This window comes from Myotis myotis, unplaced genomic scaffold (genome assembly GCF_014108235.1).
Source record: "Myotis myotis isolate mMyoMyo1 unplaced genomic scaffold, mMyoMyo1.p scaffold_m19_p_5, whole genome shotgun sequence".
NCBI lineage: Eukaryota > Metazoa > Chordata > Mammalia > Chiroptera > Vespertilionidae > Myotis > Myotis myotis.
In genome coordinates, this window is record NW_023416357.1 from 24,421,731 (window position 1) to 24,443,377 (window position 21,647).

The 21,647-nt window shown below is 39.3% G+C and overlaps 1 pseudogene; it reads right to left on the reverse strand.

Annotated features, from left to right (window-relative positions):
• Positions 1-1,898: 1,898 nt before the first annotated feature.
• LOC118655976 lies at positions 1,899-6,340 on the reverse strand (annotated as a pseudogene).
• Positions 6,341-21,647: the final 15,307 nt, after the last annotated feature.

Genomic DNA, 21,647 nt, shown 5'->3' on the forward strand with positions numbered 1-21,647 from the left:
CCCTGGGCAACATAGAAATGTTGGGGAAAATGAAGTGAGTTCATGCTCTCTCACTCTCCTCCCCTCCCATCGAGGACTGCTCTTATCTTTTCTGGGTTAGAAGGGAAGGAGGGGGGAGACAAGAACAGAGATAAGGAGCACAGGAAAGGGCTTATGTGACTGACACTGTTGGAAGCTGGATTTGTGCCCTTTGGCTCAGTGGAGGTTTAGCTGTCTCTTCTGTGGGACTTTTTCCTTATTGATTCATGACACTTGCGGCCTCTCACATGCATGTGCCTGACCAGATGAATGTGCTCTCTTCTAACGGTTCCTTAATCTCTCATCTGGCCATCTCCAGGTTCTTCTCCGTTGAAGCCTTTTCAGTCCTCTGCAGATGATCATATTAGGTCAAATCAACAGTGATCCCAGAGCAGCCTTTTCTCACTTATGACCCTCAACAAACTCACTGAAAACACTCCTGCATTCTTTGCCCAAACAGACCCCGGGAACATATTTAGACCTTCAGCAGCAGCAGCTACTTTTCTTCACTTGGTTTTCTGAACCATCATTGTCTCCCCATTAAATTTTTCAGTATGAGGTTGCACATCTGGATTTGTTAAGACACCCATTGTGCTCTCCATGTGGTCTCTTTGAAGGTCTTCTCACACACCTGAGATGAGAGGAAGCAGAGGAAGGAAAAAGGCTTGTCTCACATGGGCTGCTCTCTTCAAAGAAATCTCCAAACTCTGCTTTTTAATCTGACCTTTTTATATTCATAATGTGAGTGCAGAATGTAAGAGTCATGCAACCACTTTTTCTAAAACTCCTTTGGAAATTCTGCACAGGGTTTAGCACCTAGTCTGAAATTCAGCATCTATTTTATTGCGGGGCTCAGTTGAAATTGCAAATTTCAATATTATTGCAGTTTTTAACAAAAAAAACATAGAACAATATAAAACAAGCTCACAGGTGAATAATCAAGAAGGAAAATAATACAAAATGATCCAAGAAAGAAAGGAGTAATTCCTGGCATAGGAGAAGAGATGGAATCAAGAGTTCTGGAGGAGGGATGTGATGATGTGTATGTCCAGTATGACAGCAAGCAATGTTCCCAGTGGAAATTTATAAAAATTTAAATATGTAATTTTATCTCATTTTTTATAATTATGAAGCAAATACTGATGCTATGTCCATGAACACTGGTTATAAGTAATATTTTACCATCTATGACAACAACACTAGAATAACAAAAGTTTCTAAATTAAAAAAAATAGTATAAGCATTTAATATTTTAGAACAACTTTATTATGCTTCCTTTTATTGATAAATATTTAAAAGCTTCAAAAATTCTACCAAGCTATATCAGAAAAACAAAACTGATATAGAACAATTCTTTACCTGAAATTTTAAAATAAAAAATAAAAACTTTGAAAAACTGCAGGGGTTTTCATATTTTTGGTAAAAAAAAAAAGATCGAAACTGAACTGAAGACAGGTCATTATGGTCATTCATATGTCTGTAGGGAAAATAATCTGTTTGATCATGGTGTTTGCCTGAGCCCTTGCTGAAAGTACTACATAATGTATAGTAAGTGGACAATATATCTTTCTAAAATTGAGGGGTGGGTGGGAATCTGAATTCTTAAGTATTTTGGCCTCAAGAGTTTTTGGATGGGAGATTGTAAACCTTTAGTACAGAGTGAAATGTAATATTTTTGTGAATTTAAGACAATTTAAGGAAATCCAGATTTATGGAATTCAGTATAAAACAGAGACCCTGCCTTGGAGAAATAGCACAAGGATATTTTTGTGACCTTGTCTTACCTATACAACCAATAGCATGCAAAGACTCCAAGGAATGAATTAGACCAAAATATAGTGCACTCTTTCCAAGAAAGCTGAGCTTTTCTGCTAGCTTCCCTATTTCATCCGGCTTACAACATTAAGCATGTTAATAACCAGGCCACTTTTGGAAGTCATTTGACCAAGCCAGCCTTCAGATCCCTGGTGTTCAAGCAAAACTCCATAGTAAACCTATTGCAGTAATTCGGAATATGCATTACAAATACAAAGGAAATCAACATTTAATCTATCTCTAAAAGTCATATCTTAAAATCGTTGGGGGGAAAAGATAAATTTTACGGTGCATAAGCTTATCTTCATGGGATTTTTGGCAGACCATCAAAATACCTTTTGATACCTCAAATCTGTTTTAATCTTTGAAAAGTTCTACACTTGACCAAAAAGGTTTTCAAAAGCAATGGTGCCGAAACTTGTTGTGTGGTCAACCATTGCGTTTGGAGTCCTGCATCACTCACTGGGTTATAGCCTAAGAAAAACAATGCATTCTACACCCTGAGAATCATGACTGCACAAATGTCTGCTATCTTGTGTGTTAAATCTGACTCACAATTAAAGAGAGTAAACACAGACATGTGTAAATACTAGATAATATTTTTCAACCTGAAATGCTCAAACAAAAATCTTTGAAAACCTTTTAAAGACAAATAACCTATTAAAGGAGCTGAAAAAATGTACACATTGCAACTCAGCGCTGCTTTATTGATTCCTTTGGAAGGTTGATGGTTGTAAACAGGATTAAGAAATGTTCAATAATAGCCCTAGCCAGTTTTGCTCAGTGGTTAGAGTGTCATTCTGTAGACTGAAGAGTCTCGGGTTTGATTTCTAGTCCAGGGCACATACCTGGGTTGCAGGTTCAATCCCCCAGCCCCAGGCCCTAATGGGGGAGGGCATGTGGAGGAGGTAACCAATCAATGTGTTTCTCTCACATTAATGTTTCTCTCTGTTTGTCTCTCCCCCTTCCTCCCACTCTCTCTAAAAATTAATGAAAAAAATACCTTCGGGTAAGAATTTTTTTAAGTTCAATAATAAAAATGCAGTACTTTTGCTTAGAAATTTATATAATTTCTAAATTTTGTTAGAACTCATGTCAAAGCATCAAGCTTAATAGATGGCTATAACACAAGTGCTAATTATATTCCCATAAAACAGGGTCAGAGAGAGAGCTCTCAGTGAGAATATTCCCGTGATGCCTATATCTCCACAGTGTCCAAAAATATTATTATAAGGTGGTTGATATTCATTTAGGTTTGTCAACTTTCTTGTCTGCATGAATTTCTAGAATTATCATTATAAAGGAAAAGGAGAAGATGGAAGAGAAAGAGAAGAGATCATTATGAAGAAAGTAAATTGCCCATAAACCTTTCCCACTCACATGCCCTAATCACCAATGTAAACACTAATGACTGCTTTATCCCAAGATGCGGGGATTTTTTTTTTCTGTTTGTTTCCCTCATCTCACATTCTATTTTTCTTAGCTGTGTTGTAATTTACTCTAAAATGTAAACTTTTAGACTCTACACCTTCCTGAGCATAAGCATTTCATCCTGTTTTTTTAATTTCTGGTATTCAGAATAAAAGTAAATACTAGACTTTCAAACTCAATCACTTTTTTAAAAGTCTCTTCAATAAATGGTGATGGGAAATTGGACAGGTTCAGGAAAAAAAATGAAATGATGACCAATTTATACCTTACACAACAATAAACTTGAAATGGACGAAAGACTTACATATAAGTCATGAAACTATGAAAATCCTAGAAGAAAACATAGGCAGAAAAATCTCAGACATCTCTCATACCAATATGTTTGCTGATACATCTCATAGGGCAAGGGAAACTAAGAAGAAAATAAACAAATGGGACTACATCAAAATAACAAGCTTTTGCTCAGCAAAAGAAACCATCAACAAAATGAAAAAAAAAAGCCCACTGTATGGGAGAACGTATTTGCCAATGATACATCTGATAAGGGGTTAATTTCCAAAATATGTAAGGAACTCATACAACTTAACAAAAGACAAGCAATCCAATTAAAAAATGAGCAAAGAACCTAAATAGACACTTCTCCAAAGTGGACATCCAGAAGGCCAAGAGATATATGAAGGAATGCTCAAAGTCACTAATCATCAGATAGATGCAAATTAAAACTACAATGAGGTATCACCTCACACCTGTCAGAATGGCTATCTTCAACAAAACAACAAAGACACGAGCTGTTTAGGTTGTGGAGAAAAGAGAACCCTAGTACACTGCTGGTGGCAATGCACACTGGTGCAGCCATTATGGAAAACAGTATGGAGTTTCCTCAAAAAATTAAAAATGGAACTGCCATTTGACCCAGTAATCCCACTTCTAGGAATATATCCTAAGAAACCCGAAGCACCAATCAGAAAGAATGTATGCACCCCTGTGTTCATAGCAGCATAATTTACAATAGCTAAGATCTAGAAACAGCCCAAATGCCCATCAGATGAGTGGCTAAAAAGGCCGTGGTACATTTACCTGTCTCTCAGGTTTAGTATTTTACAGTATTATTCCAAAATGTAACACTACACAGCTGTGAAAAAGAAAGATTTCTTATACTTTGAGACAGCATGGAGGGACTTGGAGAGTATTATGCTAAGCAAAATAAACCAATCAAAGATAAATATCACATGATCCCATTCATACATGGAATCTAATGAACAAAATAAACTGAAGAACAAAATAGATCCAGAGACACAAAAGCATGGAATAGACTGTCAAATCTCAGAGGGAAGATGGGGGTCAGTGGGTAGGTGGGGAAGATTAACCAGGGAACTTATATACATACTAGAGGCCTGGTGCACAAAATCCATGCACCTGTGGGGCCCTGCCCTCCAGCCCACCAATATTCATGTATTTTTGTATATGTGTGTATGTATGCATATTTTGTGTGTTTTTGTTAATACTCACCTGAGGACATTTTTCACTGATTTTTAGAGTAGGAGGGAAGGTGAGAGACAGAGAGAGAAACATGGATTGGGAAAGACACATCAATTGGTTACCTCCTGCACATGCCCTGACTAGTTCGGGCCAAAACAGCACCGCCAACAGCACTACCGACAGGGCTGACTGCTGCCGGCCCCTGGGCTCAGGTGTTGAGCATATGGCGATTTTCTGTTTCTGCTTCCACTTCTGTAGAGGTCCCCCTTGTAGGAGCTGCTGATGTAGCAACCACTTTCTGTCTTAATCTTCTTATCCTTCTGTCCTGACTGTTCCACAAACCGCTTCTTCTTCTGGTCCCACTTGAGCTGCTGCCGGCCCCTGGTCAGGTTCTGGGCCTCGTCCCCCATCAGGTCCAGGACAGCACCAGTCACCTGCTGCTCAAAGGCGCCCCTGTCCCCACCAACGCCCAGGTCCCATTCACTGTCAAAGTCCTTGGACCGAGAGCGAACACAGAAATCCTGGTCCAGTGGCCAGGCCTTCTCCTTCTACCTCTTGGCTCCCCACTCAGGTCCTGGCTGCTGAAACAGTCAGGCCCATGACCTCTGTGAAGATGTCCTCCACACTCTCTCCTACCACCTCCTCCTCCTCCTTCTCTTTCCCAGGCTGCTCTGCCTATGGTGATGGGCAGCTCAGGTATGGGCCAGCCAGACCCTCCTGCCGCTCCTACCAGAAGCCCACATCACCTGGCTGCTCAGGTCCCGGCTGGAGGCACTGATCTCAAAAATGGTCGCCCGTGAGAGGTACTGCTTGATGCTGTCCACCAGCCTCGGCAGCTGCAGCTCCTCCTCCTCGAAGCTCAAATTGAAGAGGGGGTGCAGGCCCAGCCCGCAAGGTCCAGCTCCTTGGCCCACTTGATGGACTCTGGCGAGCACACGTACTACTGCTGGGTGTTGTCCGCCATGCAACCCAGGCCCGCAGCTCCAGAGATGCCTCCAGGGTGCTCCACAAGCCACAGTCCTCGTCATCCACCATGCTCTGTGGCACCCGGCCTAGCATGCCGTCCACGCTGACCACATCTGAGAGCTCCTCGTGGGGGGAGCGAGGGTAAGGGCACAGCCCAGAAAAGGTGCAGGTCCAGCAGGTAGGGGACCTCATCTGGGGCCACCAAGGAGTAGACTGTGCTACTTGGGCTAGCCTGGGCCACACGACCCACGTGGTGCAGGAAGAGCTTGCCCTTAATGGGGAAGCTGAAGTTGATGACATTGTCCAGCAGCAGGATGTCCAGGCCCCAGGCGGCCAGGTCAGTCATGATGAGGGTGGAGCACTTGCCATGGGTGAACTTGGCCAGGTTGATTTTGCAGGTTGTCTGGTCCAGGGTGCTGTAGATGTGGGTGCAGCTCACCCGCTGGAGTAGCCTCGGCTTGGAGACCAAGCAGCTGGGGGAAGGCAGATACTCAAAGCCTGAGCCTGGAGTGTGGGGGCTAACCAGGGGGGCCTCTGGCCAGGGGGAGGGGCTTATGGGGCAGATCTGGTGGTTGGCTGCCCCGGTGCGTGTCATAGCAACCAGTGTTTCCACTGTTCGGAAAATTTGCATATTAGCCTTTTATTATCTAGGACTTGAGGCCCGGTGCATGAATTCATGCACCAGTGAGGTCCCTCAGCCTGGCTTGTGGGATTGGGCCAAAACCAGCTCTCCAACATCCCCCAAGGGAGTCCCAGATTGTGAGAGGGCGCAGGCAAGGCTGAGGGACCCCAAAGATGCATGATCAGGACCAGGGATGCGGGAGGTTGGCCAGCTGGGGAGGGACCACAGGAGGGCTCCAGAGCATGACTGGCATGTCTTGCTCAGTCCGGATGGGCCGGATCCCAACAGCAAGCTCACCTACAGGTTGGAGCATTTGCCCGTGGTGGTCAATGCACGTCATAGCAAGCGGTTGAGCAGCCTTAGCATATCATTAGCATATTATGCTTTGATTGGTTGAACAAATGGACACTTAGCATATTAGGCTTTTATTATAAAGGACAGGATATGTATAACCCCATGGACACAGACAATAGTGTGGTGAAGACCTGGGAGGGGCGGGTGCAGGGTTAAGAGGGTCAATGGGGAAAAGGGGAGTTAACATCTATAATATTTTCAACAATAAAGATAAATTTTAAAAATTAAAATTAAAAAGGAATAAAATGGACAAATATACTAGAGTAACATGAAGACCAGCAGAAGCTACTATACAGAGATTTATTTTTTTCTAGAAGATAAAAGTTACTTTTCTAGCTTCCCTTCCACTGCCTTAACAAAATAATAATATGATTTAAGAACATATACCCTTCAACTCAATTGTAGAAATTTCTGTTTTCATAAATCTGATGTTAGATGGAGCAGCCCAAGTTTACACTGGATATAATAAAGGATGGTGCCTCTGAGGTCAGAGCTATGTTTAGTTTAATTTCCCAACATTTTAAGTGGGAAATGCTACTTCAGTCAAACTCACTAATTTTGGTTTCTGCTATACAGTCCTTCTTTCATAACTAGTAATATTTTTAAAATAAAAGAGGCAGAACCAATGGAAATAATAAAAATGTATCTTCCATGGTGATTCCCTTTTCTAGTTAACATGACTGAAAAGAAACTTGGAGCTGTTAGGAGGTACTACACTGTTTTCCAGTTCCCAAGGAATGGTAAGCAACCTTTCTCATATCCTTTTTCTGACTATAATGCCTTCCGATTCTATTTAGGAGTACTTCTAATTCATTTTTCCAGATTAGCAAGACTTGCTCTGAGTCATTTCCTATTTCCTCTCTTGCTGTGAGCAGAGGCACATCGTTGTAGAAACCCGTTGGCCCCAGTGATCATTTCCTTAGACAAAGAGTGCACAGGTCCAGCTCTGTGCAGCTCAAACAGAGGATGTCTGCTCCTGCCAGGAACAAGCCTTAGTAGGGTGAGCATAAACATACAAGGGAGATAATTCACTAACAAAAGAGAACACCTCCCAAGCTTCAAAGTCCCTAAAAAACAAATGCAGTATTAATGAGACAATCCTATTAGAAACTTTTAAAAATACTTTTTGATGATACTTGATAAAATAGAAGCCCAGTCTAGCTCTCTTTGTCTACTGTTTAAAAATCTTTATTGTTGAAAAAAGTCTGTCCTTTATTAAGAAATAATATAGAGTATATCCATTTCTTGACTTTACTATTCATTATACCTCCATTAAAGGCATTACATTCCACTTGGCATATGGGTCACTTTAATGCTAAAGTTTTGCTCATAAGAAAGTGTACACTCACATTCCATCTTTTTAAATGCATACTAAATAAAAATTATCTTATTTTGGCTTATATTTCCCAAATCATTTCATTAAACCTACCTACAACCCAGGGTTATGGTAATCCCTTACCAAAAACACTCTCTTCGTTGTAGCCGTAACAGTGTTGTGGTTTCCAATTTTCTTTTTTAATTTTTGAAGTCCCTCACTGAATTGACTGACACCGATGGGGAAAATTATTAAACATACTTAAAATGATGTGATTTTTGTTTTGTTGTTACGAAAATCTTTAATGTGCACTCAGTTCAGAAATGTAAAACTATACAGAGGGGGACAAAAGTAGGTTTACAGTTGTTCATATGGAAAATAACACAATAATAAATAATAATACAAGAATAAACTCTGTGTTTTCCGCACTCACAACTGTAAACCTACTTTTGCCCCACCCTATATGTATTTTCAAAAGAAATCGAAAGAGCACATATGGGAGGGAAGCTGTCTCTCAGGTTTGGTATCTACAGTATCATTCCATCACAGACAATGGAAGCAATAGACATTGATGATCTTAAACTTCACACATACGAATAAAGCAAACCATTAACCCAGTGATTTTCAACTGGGGCACCTCAAGAATTTTTAAAACATGCAATACTTGTTTACTCAGGAGCACTGACCTCTTTTCCCTTAGCTTGTCAAAAAAAATAAAATAAAAAATTACAACAGCCAACACAATAGCTGTCCCATGTGAATGAATCAAACTTATACCTGATTTTTTATCCAATCAGCAAATATTTTTTGGTGTGCCACAGAATTTTAGTTTATGTGCATGAGATTTTAAAATGGCTAAAAATCACTATAATTAACCTAATATAAATAGATATCTCATTGTCTCGCATGGAATAATGTATGTATTGGCCTGAAACAGCTCAGTGCTACATATACTTTCTGAAGAAACATACAGATGGGACAATGAAGTAGCCTGCAACTGCCAAAACTTCTCCCTTAATATTCTCTCTTCTATCCACCCAATTTAAAAAAAAAAAAAAAAAAAAAAAAAAAAAAAAAAAAACAGTCCACAGAAACATAAAAGTGAAAGTTGTTTGTTTTGCAAACAAAGCTTCAGGATGTAGTCCCACACTCTCCTTTCCAATTGTGTTTCCAGTTATCACTCACAGTGGTGACCACAGTGACTGGATTTAGGGTGGTTCACAAAGATCCCAATTCTCCTTCCAGCCCTGTGGGAGGGATGTACTTCCTGCCCACCTCACTGAAGTCTGTCATGTCATCTGACCGGCTTTGGCCAATGAAAGGTGAGCAGAAAGAAAACGTGTCGCTTCTCAAGGGGAGTTTTAGGATCTGCCTTCTCTTTCCCCTGGGAAGCTCATTTCCAGATGGAGCCGCTCCTAAGCAACCACTGTAAAGAGTGCTCCCTCTGTCCATCCACAGTGAACGTATAGCCTGAGGGAGAAATCAACTCATGTGGTGTTAATCCACTGAGATTTTAGGATTTTTTTTTTTTAATTCAACCTAACTTAGTGTCCGCTAACAAACCATTTCACAGAGGAACATGGGAGGAGACAGCAAAGTTAGCCAACATAGTAACAGGTGCATTCAAAATAACATAAGTCAAGTACCCCTACAAATCTACAAAAGGCCACTAGTTCTTTCATTTTAAAATCCAAGCCCTATGTAGTTTAAAAGATGCACTGCCTTCCATTAAAAACAATAGCTATTTTTTAAATTATATGAAGTTTTCAACAGTCATAGGGGTTTAAAGTGGTAGTTAATAGTAATTGTAATAACAGTTATATTTACATAGTACCCTGAAACAGTTTAAATTCTTGTTTCATGTTAATTTCATTATGATTGAAGGAGGTCTGGTTAGGAGTTCCTCAGTTTTATTGTGCATGTTTTCTAGGAGAAATGACAATGCCTATGTCAACACTGATCAAAATGCACTTTGAAAAATAGCAGAGTAAGTAAAAATATTAGACGTAAATGCTTAAAAGGAAATTAAATACTAAGTCTATCGAAGAGAGAAATGGTTTTATTCTAGGTGCTCAAATGCATTATCTGTAAGGTAAAAAAAAAAAAAAAAACAGCTATGTGTTAGACTACTTGTCAGAATCCTAGCAATGTCTCACAGAAATCATTTGGAAGTTAAGGAGCATTAGCTCAAGAACTCAGTGTACACTCACAGAAGATGACAGCATTGCAAGTCCTGCGGAATGGTGTGGTCTCCCAGGAAAGTAAAATCACACAGGAAGTCACCAAAGCCTGTCTCCTATGAACCACGAGATATGACAGTGTCATGAGGTGACACTGAACGTCTACAAAGCTGGACAAATGTAATTAAGGAAGGAATGTGTGAAGTAGAGGAAATACTAGGACTCAGAGGCATCCAATACCATTTAAAAATTCAGTAGAGGAAAGAATCATATATTCTTTTGGAAAATAATAGCCCTATATAAATGTGTGTGTGCCTGTGCTCTACACAACACTAGATCATTATTTAACAAGTACTAGAGGCCCGGTGCATGAATTCGTGCACTAGTAGGGTTCCTCGGCCTGACCTGTGGCATTGGGCCAAAACACGTTCTCTGACATCCCCCGAGGGTTCCTGGATTTTGAGAGAGTGCAGGCCAGGCCAAGGGACCCCACCAGTGCACAATCGGGGCTGGGGAGAGATACAGAAGGTTGGCCAGCCAGGGAGGAACTGTGGGAGAGTTCCAGGGCATGTCTGGCCCATCTCGCTTAGTCCCCATCAGCTGGACCCCAGCAGCAAGCTAACCTACTGGTTGGAGCATCTGACCCCTGTTGGTCAGTGCACATCATAGCGACTGGTCAACCGGTCAACTGCCTGCTCCCTGGTGGTCAGTACACATCATAGCAAGCGGTTGGGCAGCCTTAGCATATCATTAGCATATTACGCTTTGATCGGTTGAACGGCTGACGGGTTGACTGGACACTTAGCATATTAGGCTTTTATTATATAGGATTTATCAAGAGCTTATTGTGTAAAAGTTCTCAGCATGACAACACAGAGATGTTTGAAAAACACCCTGTGGTCCCCCAAACTTTACAATCTATGCCACACCAAGAATTCTAAGTCTCAGTGGCATAGTGCATCTCCACTAGAGCAGTTTGCACCCAGTCCACACTTTGATTATTGTAAAGACTTAATACTTAGCTGAGCAAATAAACAATGGCTAAGAATGAATCTCCTAATTTTATTTTTTATACACAAACTTCTGTTTCTGAAAGCTTGCCATTCCTCATTTGGGATATTCACAAAGCGCCTGCAATATGAGTTCCCTCTACCCCACAGCATGATGAATTTGTTACAGAAATATTGTGACAATTTTATAATAATCACGGTACTGCAATGTTAAGCATCAATCATAGACACAGCCAACAGTGTGGTGATTACCAGAGGGAAAGGGGATGAGGAGAAGTAGAAGAGGGTATGGGGGGAATAAATGGGGATGGAAAGAGACTTGACTTGAGGTGATAAACACACAATACAATATATAGGTTATGTATTATGAAATTGCACACTTGAAACCTATATAGTTTTATTAACCAATGTTATCCAAATAAATTCAATTTTAAAAAACGATATCATGGGCACAATTGGCAAAATCTGAAAACAACCTATCAATTGGATTTGTATTAATTGTGTTTATATTAATTTTGAGATTTTAAAAACTAAAAAATAAATACATGGTAGTCCCATCTATGATAAACATTAAAATTTTCTAGATTAGTGTGTAAAGTGCAACTATATTCCAAATTCCCACACCCTTCAGAACTATTGCACATTTACTGGTAATAGTATATGCAGGTAAATAAAAAATAATTATGATGCTTCCTTTATACTATCAGCTCTCATTTCAGTTGGAAATTTTTGGAATCTGAAGTCTTATCAAATCTCCATGAGGAAGAAAAATGTCCATGCTAGAGGGCGATGAACTTTAGAATGTTGGAGCATGTTAAATCCTTTTCTCTATCCGGTATCAACATTCTGTGCATTGTCATTCCTAGTTCTATGGCATGTGAACAATTTTAATTGTCTTGTGATAAGACTATTGTAGTATATTGTTCTGCACAACATCCAAAACATTAATGCTAATATGTGGTCACAGGCAAACCTTTACATGCTGTGCATTTGCGCCATATGCTGGTTAACATAACTGAGAGGCACACACTTGGAAAACCCAGTGCTATAACCCTTTAAAGTAAACTGTCCATTGAAATTCTTAGCCTTTCAGCTGGTTCATTAAACCCTTTCAGATAATACTATCAGGTAGAAAGATGATCAATAAAATTAGAAAATATAAATCCTTTTAGAATATTTTCCAAGTGTTGATATTAAAAAGAGACACACTGTAAGCATGTATTCAACTTGATTGTTCCTACTGTTGACTAGTCTGCACATGGTTTTGGCTGACTGTCCCATAACTAGATATGATATTTTCCATGTCATCTTTATCAAAGTAAATGATAATTGCTGTGACAGATAGATCCCAACTTCTCTGTTTATACAAAGCTTATTGTGCAGCAGACTCATCCATGCGCTCTTGGTTGGGCAGCCTTGCACATGGTCAGTCAGGGCCCATACTTCTTCCCTCTTCTTTAAAGCTCTGCCCTCTTCTAGATCCTGGGAGTCCCTGTCATTCAGCCCACTTGTTTCTTAACCACACCGGTCTGAAAGCCACATTTCTTCATATTTCATCTGCTGGCTGGACCACCACTCCCCACCATCCTCTCTACATTGAATGGGGCCATGTACTGTTCAGGTGTCTCTGCCAAACATGCCATTTGCATGTCTTCTCAACATCCTTTGCCTTTATAGATCTAAAATTAGTTAGAGGGGAGTCAAATCATCACACACTTCCACATGCAAGCAGGCAAGGAATAATTTTTGTGATTAAACATTGCTTATACATCTTCCATAATACTATAGTAGGCTTCAATTGAACCTGGATGCTTATATCAAATAGTGCTACTAATAAAATTTAAAATTTGGGTGAGACAAATTTCAGCATATACAAAGAATATTCATGCTTATATATTCCAGTCTTTACTTCTCCAGAAAGTTTTAAGTTTATGATGAGATATAATCCCCCATTTTCTAAATAGAAAGCACAGAAATGTAAGTACTGCTGGGAGAGTCTTTAATGCATCAGGGCCTCAATTAGCATTTTGTAGGCTGAGGTCCAGTAATGATAATGACTTTGATTGCTTGCATTTTTTTCAGACCTTACCAAATTGTTGAGATTTACACTGACACACCCAGGCTCCACTGATCAAAACACTATCAGTTGCTCGAATATGACTTCAAGTGGTGAAATCTAAATCTTACTTTTTCCCCACTCCTGGAGAAATTATTTGAGTCAAGAAAAGTAAGTGCTTATAACTTTGATTTCAAATAAATTAGTCAGTAAATATAAGGTTTGTGTAACTTATAAAAATAAAAATTACCTTGTAATTGTCCTAAACATCTTTTAAGTAAAGAAAAAAAAAGAGGATCTCATTTAAGATGAGGCAGTAAACTCACAGAGGATAGTAAGGATATAATATGCTAGTGGGCTCAAAAGAAATTATGCCGAACTTCAGCAATGAAATCAGAAGAGAAGAAAAAAGGCAAAAACATTGATGACCAGACTTACATGATTAATAAAAAAGTTCTTACTCCTGAAAGACAATTAATTGACACAGTACTAATTCTTCTAAAAGCATGGTAATGATGCAATGAAGTAAGGGGATATCTTCCACGAGTACTTTCAATTGACAGCTGGTATATGACATCAGGTAAGGATTCTAAGCCAACTCTAGGAATACTGAGGGGCAGGCAACATAAAATGAAGGGAATATGAAACAAAACATTTTTCATTCTAGCATGAAGATTTATGTATAGTTCAGATGGGACTAAGATTTACCAGAAAACAGGGGTCAATGTTAAACTATAATCATGCCTCCTTCACAATGTCTGGAGATTATTTCTAGTCTTACTTAGAAAATCTGGAAAAAGGGTTTTCTATAGAAGAATGAACTTCTTCCTCCCTGGCCTGCTCTTTTCAGTAGGGCCGTCCCAGGAACAAATCTCATGTAGTTCCTGGCTAGAGCGTGCACAACATGCATTGAATAGAATGAATTCTTTCAGCTTTAACATGGCGTGAATTGGATGTCAAGATAACCCCTCTTTAACTGCACAGTTTGGCATGCATTTGTTTTTAATTTAAAATGAGTTAAAATTAATTTTGTCTTAAAATTTTCATGCCACTTTCTGGTATGATTGCAGCTACCCTGGAGGACGATGAAACTGGAGTTGGGAATCACAGCTCTAGTCTTTAGAGAGAAGGAAGCAATCTCCATAATCTCCAAAATCATTTCACTAGTGGGTATATATGGTCTGAATTTTCAAATCTAGGGAGCTGACCATATGCTCCCTCTCCTGTGAAAGTACCCACGGCAAATTGCCACATCTGACAGACACACAAAGAATTGGAGATATATAGTAACAAGGAATTATAAATATGAATATAAGCGTACTTCATTATGCATATTACTTCATATAAATGTACGGTCTCTGTGTCAATTGAAAACCTTTCCCCCTCCCCCTAAAGTTACAGAGTATCCTATAAAGTTATGCTGTGTCCTATCTTGGAGTTACCAATAGGTCAGCCAGAAGCGGAGTGCAATCGGGAGGAAATAACTGAGAAAAGAAAAGTGCATTGCAAAATAGGTACTAGAATCTACTGGAAAGAGTCACTCCACAATACAGTAGCATTACCTGTGATTTTTATTTTGTGGATTGTTAACAGAACATCAGGTTCCAGTGGTGGCAATATTCACTGGAGACCTAATTCATTCCCTAGGTTCAAATTAACAGCACAGTCTTACAGATTTCTAGAGAAAGATATATAACGCTGTCAAAATCACAGCATATTGTTAAATCATGTGTTAAAATAAGATCCAGAAGTCACAGTAAAATATTTTTAAACTGTAATTGTGCTGTGGAAATATTGTTTCTAAAAAACACACATTGTTTTCCAAAACAAAATATGCTCTCTATTTACCATTTTTTATTAAGCTGTTTTATAAGCATTTTTGCATGGGATTCATGGAATTCAAGCAACTTTCACACCTGATATGAAAGCTCATGGCATCCCTGGGAGTTCAGGAAGGTGACATTATATTCTTTTTACTCTTTAACTGCAGTGAGCAGATAGATGATGTGGGTTATCCAAAGGCACAAGCAGAAAAGTGGCAGACCCAGGTATCAAACCTCTAACAACCAATTCTGTCATAGAATGGGGCTTTCAAGCATACATGTGGTCTAATGCATACTTTCACCTTTCAGCATGTCTAAAATATGCTTGGCCCAGGCAAACAGAACCCTAATTCATTCTTACATTTGCAAGGTAATAAGCCTAAAATGAATTAAAAGGCATATTATGCCATGGCCTTGGGAAATAACATCCTCTCTCGTTGCCATTACAGAGAGAGGCGAAATCATATCAAAGTAAGCTAGACAGTTAAAAGGGAATAGGAAATAAAAAGGAAGTGGGCAAGCAATGCTGGTGCAGCCGTCTGAAAGGGAACATCAGCTGGATCAAATAACAGAGCTTTCTTAGTTGATTCTAGAAAGCACAAACTAAAAAAAAAGAAAGAAAGAAAAGAAATTATGCACACACCATTATGATTATGCTAAATCTAAATATACATTCACACAGGTTTGGTTTTAGAAGGTGTAATGGTGAGCCTCTCACAGGGAGACCGGATTAACACCAAATCCAGTGTCTCTGAAGTCGTCACTCACATGGCCTAGTTTGAGATGAGCTGAGAGCTCGCATCTCTCCATGGCTGCAATGGACCTGAAATCTCCTCCAGGAAAGCCATTTCTGAGGATTCAGACTCAAATGCAAAAACATAACAGGGAGGAATAATTTTCATTCGATTTACCTAGTAATACAATAGTTTGACAAGATATCTGGGAAAGCATCTGGCATTGTAAAAAGCACTGAAGGGGAAAAAGCAAGGAGAGGCCCAAAGAAATGTACAGTCCCCAGAAAGGGTGAGCCCTGCCACCAGGAATCGCAGCAAACTGTTCTATTTGGTTGAAAGATTATCACTTCATAAAGCCAGGAGAGCAGCCTGCTAGGTGGTATAAAAAATGAATTCTGAAGATCTCAAAGGGCTACAAGGCAACATGTTCAGTAGTTGGTCTAACCATATGCAATTGGTTACCTGTCTAAAGTCTTTCAAAGAGTTCCTCCTTCCCCTGCACACTCCCTTGGCAAAGCCATTACACATCTGGAGCCACCAGACTTCATCCCCTATCTTTCTCCTCTGCACCATTCCCCTTCTCTACACACATATACCCTACATTCCTGCAGCACAAAATTATATGGACATACCATACCATTTTCTTACCTCTGAAAACTTTTACCCATAGTGCCTTCAGCCTGGAATTCATGTGAAAATAAAATAATTTAAAAAACAATGCGTTGGCAGCTCATATTGAATGTTCAAGACTCAACTCAAAGCATTCCTCCAGAAAGCTACCACCCAGGCTAGAGAATGCTCCCATTTTATATGTTTCAAGTGCACCATATGCAAACAAATCCCAGTTAGAACTTTATTCTACAGAATACTTCAGAAAACTGAACAAAAACAACTGCATACCAGTTAAATTCTAATTGCTATACCAGTTGACTTGCACAACTCAAAATGCACAAAAAGAACCCAAGAAGGGTTCTGAAAAAAGCAAGGCAGCATCTCATAGTTCAGATAATCAAAGTAAAAGAATTCAGCCTTGAAAACAGAATCCAAATGCTTGCAAAGAATTCATGTACAAGTGAGATCTTTTTTTGTTCTTAGTCTATTTCCCGAACTCTCCGTCTTGAGTTGTTAAAGTAATAAAGCATAGGGCACTTTTTAATCCTTCACATACTGACCCTAGTGACAAAAGAAAGGAAAAGAGAATGTGTGGCTTAAAGTTGGAAAAAAGATAAGGTTTTCCACCCATTGTGCAAAATTGTCTTCCCTAGCAGAGCATGTTTAGCCCCTATTTCATCAAAAAGGGGGAAGATATTAACTTGACCTTTGAAATGAAAGTATCTGCTTAAAGCTAAGCCTCTAACTTGAAAGTAAATAAACCAAGAGTCAAGTGTAAATAGCAATTCACTTTGAAAATAATTAGCTGGAACAGTTGGACTATCAAAGTGACAAATCTGAGAAAATATGAAATATTGTAAATTGCTTAATTCAGCTTTTGGTTCCCTAGTTATGTGTTTTTTACTTCAATTTATGTTCTATAATGTTAGCCTATTTTGTCTATACTTTGTGAATATCCTATGTACCTAGGAAAAGACTATATTTGGAGATTGGTGAATTGATAATTCATTCATTATAACTGATTCTGACATAGAGAACACTACAGAGAAGAAGAGCAGATATAAAATGATCTGGCATTTATTTTTGACACTGAATTTGTGCACAATCATTTAACTAGATTGCTAATTAGCCCGTTTTCAAAGTATAGAATAGAGAGCTTATAATTATAACCAACCATTGAAATAAAATCATCAGGTGAAGGTGTAAGATGCATTACTGATAGTTGCAACATTTGAAATATACATGTAAAGTACTGTGTCTCTTATTGGACCTACTTTTTAAAGTATCAATGGATTCTTCTATGAAATAAAATATTTTCCCTCTTGATAGTAAATGGAACTGCCAATACGTACGAGAATTCAAAGCTTCCTAAAATTTTTGTTATGAGAGCCACTGAGGAGAGTTAGCTATTGGATGACCTTCATACATTGGAGACTGAATATCTCTGCCTTTCAAGTGATTTCTGTATCTAAAGACACCATTCGAGTTGAAATTAATAGCCCGAACATAGGCATGATTTAATCAAAAGTCCTTGGTGCCTAGTCCAGTATTTCAACTTAAGAATTGAAATCCAGTTTCTGCATTTAAAAAATCAAACCTATTCTCTACAGAAATTTTTTTACAAAACATCTTGGCACCTGCAATGCTGAAAATAGAGCCAGCCCTATTTAAGAGAAAGTAACAGCAAATCGGGGATTTGTGCGATGGCAGTAAAATGCAGTTAAGTATGGTCATGCCAGGTTTTAGTCTAGAGACTGGTTTTTTATAGCATATTATAAACTCCTGAAACAAGAGGTTATTAGAGGATCAGTTCCCTAACTGTGTGGTTCTAGCAAGCTCTGCTCTGCTGCACGCTTTATTCTCCTGCTGAGAGCTCTGCCTTCTGAGGTGCACAGCACATCCATCAGCCCCTTTCAGCTGTTACGGCCCTTCATTTATTCCAGTGTTCACCTCTCCTTATTCCCTTGCCTCTGGCCCATGGACCTCAGAGATCTACAGTTCTCTTTGGCCTCTTAACAGGCATAATGGATCACCAGCTGAACCATCATCACACAGCCCTTCTTGCTAGAAAATTATTTCTCTCCTGCTTTAAATGTTCTTCCTTTTGCTTGGCAGATCACTTTGCTGCTGTTCTTGCTGTGTAGTTGCCTATATGCAAAGTGCTCCAACTTGGTCAAAAAAAGCTGATTTGCCTTTTGAAGTTGTCTCTTGAACTTTGGCCCTTTGATCTTTTCCAGCTGGGAGCAGATACATATAGCCTCCAACGTGAATATGCGTGCTCAAGAAAATTGTTTTTTATCATCAGGTCTCTATTATTTGTGCTCCTAGTAGATTATTATTCAACTACTAGAGGCCCGATGCATGAAATTCATGCAAGGGGCTTGGCCCTCGCAGCCCCGGCTTCGTCTGGAAGGTCGTCCAGAAGGACATCCGGAAGATCATTTGGCTGTCTGGTCTAATTAGCATATTACACTTTTATTATTATAAATTTAGGAACTGATCCCTATATATCTTACTACTAGGGTCCTCTCATGTTGAAAGTACTTTCCTAAATACAGTATTCTGTTTTAGAAAAAAAGAAAGCTACTAAATTTTATTAATAACTAGAGAAAATAAAAGGTAGTGAAGTTCTCAAAAAGAGGTAATCTCAAACCCTTGAGATCATTAATAATGTTGCTGTACTAATGTCCATATCTGTTCCACATTATTTCATTAATTAGTGATGATCTGGCTGGTCTAATATCTCCTATAAGAATATATGTGTTAGTAGAACCATCACTGGGTTGGTAGTTGTAGGATCTGAATTCTAGTCTCTGATCTATGTTGATTAACTGAAGGGCCTTGGGCAAGTGACACAAATTCTTTAAGCCTGTCTCCATATCTGTATTAATTTCGGGTTGTAGTAGATCACTATGATCCATTCTAAGTCTAGTACTCAGAGAGGAACTTGAACCCAGCTCCTCCTTTTTTCATTGCCTGACTCTCTGTTCTTTCTTTTCCTTAATACGAGAGAGAGAGAGAAAGAGAGAGAGAGAGAGAGAGAGAGAGAGAGAGAGAGAGAGAGAGAGAGAGAGAGAGAGAGGAGATATTCCTGCTCTTTCCTTTCCATTTTGCACTTTTTTTATGTCTTCCTTCTGTCTATTCACAGCCCCTCCCCACTGATTCAGTTATAGAACAGCCACTTAATTCTCAGATGTGAGGCCCTGTTGGCTCTCTACTCTGTCCCAAGTGAAGATCTATTTGGTATTAAAATTAACCTTGCCTCCGGAGTGGCCCCTGAGAATTAAGAAAGATCTCATGACAGAATAAAGATCCCAAGAATACCTTGACCATTCCTCAGTCTTGTCCCAATCCAGTATTATAAATTGGGAGAAAAAAAAAAAAAAAACAGAATATTTAACCAATTCTTATTGCAAACATGGGAACAGTGTAATTAATCTCCAGGGGAAAATGGCTCTTCCATTTAAGAAAACAGCTTAGGAATTTTTTTGGATATGAATGGTTAGCTCCTCTCCCCTCCATATCGAAATGCTATTTTAAGTTTCTGCCCCCGAATGAGAGGGATACCAGTCCCAGAATTTAAGGAAGAGGGGATCTGTAAAGCAGCTGGGGAGGGGGGTGGAAGGATTTCTAAATAGCAATCAATTTTAAGAAATATCTAGACCTCATGCCGAATGCATCATATTGATTCATTTCTTCACCACACCCACCTTCTCCTGCCCTGTTCTAAAGCTGCTGCCTGTAGCAGGCTTGAATAGAGGGGTAGTGCCTGTATGAAGTGAAATGGTAGGAAAGCACAGCCTCGGGAGATCAACAGTGACATTGGGAGTCAGGCTGCAGCATTCACCAATGCAGGAGAGGTGTGAGCTCTCCCAGCTTTGGGTACAGACACCCTGACCACATCTAAACATATTGGGAAGCTTCAAGGTTCAAGGTCCCTATCAGTGCACAGCATGGAAGCTGAAATCACTTTATTTATATATTAAAGGCGCACTGACCCCTGTAGTGTGAGGATGACAGGCCTTCAATGAACCATCCTGATCAACATTTCAGGAACCTTCCCAAGTGTCTTTCCCCAATCCCTTGTTTTCTTCTATTTTCACCAAATATTGTTCCTCTGACCCCCTTTAAAAGTCAACACATTTCCTGAGCAAAAGAGTGCAATATCCAGTGATCAAGAGAAGTTTTTCTAGCCTCTTGCTTGCTCATGTCCCTCTGCTCTGAGGATCTCTGGTCATCTCCCTTCGCCTCAGCACTGATACAGGAGAGAGGGGTTGAGAGAGGGCAAGTGAGAGCCACAGTATTCTAGACCAGTTATGAAGAGGACAGGGACCAGCTCTGGGTAAAAGGCAGGAGTTAGATGCAGGTTACAGTAATAAATTCTCTCCCTCAATACCCCCTGAAGACAACAAATTAGGACAAATCACTCTTTATCTCCTCCATCTTTTTCTCTTCCTTGCCTCTTTCTAGCTTTATGTTACTCTTGTTCACACATACACACACAATTATACTAAACAAAAATATAAAATGAGAACATGAAAATTAGTCTTTATATGTTGCTTAATATTATATACCTTTTTTCATTCTTTTCAAAATAGAGAAAAAACTTTGTTTTTTTTATTATGCTTATCAATGCTTACTATAAGTGAACTAGAGGCCTGGTGCACAAATTCGTGCATGGGTTGAGGCTGGCTGGCCCACCCCAATCAGGGCTGATTGGACCGGGCTGGCTGGGGGGAGGGGCCCTGGGCCGTTGGTGGGCCAGCACCGCCCCCCGGTTGAACTCCCAGTTGAGGGGACAATTTGCATATTACCCTTTTATTATATAGGATTAGGAAATGTAAAAATGGATAAAGGAAAATGCAAGGTCTGCTACTAGTCAGAAAAAAATCGCTGTCTATATTTTAGAGCATAATCTTCCCAGGGTTTTCTTTTTTAAGTACAATTGTCAATTTTTTCTTCTAAATACTGGATATACTAATTCATAGTACTGCATTCATTTTTTCAACTAAAAATATAACATGCATCTCTTTTAATATCAATAAATAGATAGCTACCTTCTCATGACTAAACAGTATTCCACTTTATAAATGGACATGAACCATTTAGCTATCCTAAGTTTATGAATATTTAGTAGCACTTTTCCTAATTTTTTTATTAAAAATAACACTGCAATATTCATCCCTGTGTGATTTATATGTCTGTTGAACTATTTCATATTGAAAAATTACT